Here is a 1,873-nt window from a genome sequence, read left to right on the forward strand (position 1 = left end):
GTACTCTTATTTGATCCGGAGTCCACTTTTGGTACAGACTCTTTCGCTTTGTATATATATTCGGTATATTTGACTATCTGGGTACGGCGGGGCCCTGTCTCGCCATATGTTTTTGTTTTGAGTTCGTAGAGGCCTGTAGTCATATATGTGGGCGAGGGTCCTATGTGTTTATTGTCTGATTTTGCTTTCGGGTCTTAAAGCGGTCTGTTTGATATGATGGCCCCAAATGGCCCTTTTGTATATATTTGTATTTTGACCGGCGATGTCTATTCCGCCGCTTTGTTTGAGTTTGATTTGATATGACCGCTTAAGACATATTCTCGATATAAATTATGTTTGATATAACTTCTTGGAAATTCTGAAATAAGTTTGGATTCGGAAATGAATATGCGATTTGGTCTGGGTACCCAGGTAGGGTGCCAGTCGCGGCCCACGGGGCTGGGTCCTGACATATATATATATATATATATATATATATATATATATATATATATACATGAGTAAGCGTTAGAAATAGAAGGTCCCTATGAGAGACAACTAAGTAAATATGATGATGGCCACTAGAGGTACCAATGGCTCTATTACCTCCTGATTCTCCCACCTTATGATATTTCTTATGCTGTCTCTTATGCTCCTAATATGATATTGATTATGCTTTACATACTCAGTACATTATTCATACTGACGTCCTTTTGTTTGTGGACGCTGGTTCATGCCCGCAGGTGGATAGGGAGACAGGCTTGATCCATAGATTTCTTAGTCAGGGACTGCATAGAGGAGCTCCATTTCATCCCAAGCTACAGATTTTGGTATTATTCATTTGTGTACATATATATGGGCATGGCGGGGCCCTGTCCCGCCTATATGATGCTACATACTATTTTTAGAGGCTCATAGACAGTGTGTTTGGTTAGGTATCTTGAAGCCTTGTCGGCTCATATTTTGTATATTATTTTGATAGCCTCGTCAGCTTATGTCTATGGATATGGGAATAGGTGTTGATGATGTTATAAAGGTGATGTTTCCCAATGAGGCTAGTACAATTGATGTATGTAATTTATGAGTAAGCCATGTGGCACACCTAGATGTTAATGTGAAGGTACGATAGGAGGTGCCCGGGTGGGTTAGCACCGGGTGCCTGTCATAGCCCTCCGATCGGGTCGTGACAAAAGTAGTATTAGAGCAGTTCTGTCCTAGGGTGTGTCTACGAGCCGTGTCCAGTAGAGTCTTGTTTATGGGTGTGTTGTGCGCCACATTTATAAATAGGAGGTTGCGGACATTTTAAGGAATGAATGACCTTCTTTCTTCATAAGATCTTGTGATAGATCCATAATAAAAGGATTTCTCTTTCCTTAACCATGTATTATGTATTTCAGAAATGCCTGTAAAGAGAAAGGCTACGGCAGCCCAAAAGGGCAAGACAATGGCAGAAAAGCTGGCTAAAAGAGTACCGCCAATGGTTGTAGAGGAGGGTGAGTCCCAGAATGCTGCTCAATCTCAGTCCTCCCACTCAGTGCCTATTTCTGAGGAACATGAGGGAACCTCAGCCCCAGCTCCTCCACCAGATGGTTCAGGCCAAGATGTAAAATAGGTTATTCATTTACTGACTCAGTTGGTTGCCGCTCAGACTCAGCGGCAGGGTACAGGGCAAGTTGGTAAGGCTGTTAGTGTAAGGGCCCGCTATTTTATTAGCTTGAACCCTCCGAAATTCTTCGTGTCAAAGCCGGATGAGGACCCTCAAAACTTTATTGATGGGATGTTGAGGACATTCCCGTTAATGCATGCCTCAGACATTGAATCGATACAGTTAGCGTCCTATAGATTGCGAGATGTCGTGATTCATTGGTACACGGTTTGGATGGCTTCACGGGGA

This window comes from Lycium barbarum, chromosome 7, assembly GCF_019175385.1.
Source record: "Lycium barbarum isolate Lr01 chromosome 7, ASM1917538v2, whole genome shotgun sequence".
NCBI lineage: Eukaryota > Viridiplantae > Streptophyta > Magnoliopsida > Solanales > Solanaceae > Lycium > Lycium barbarum.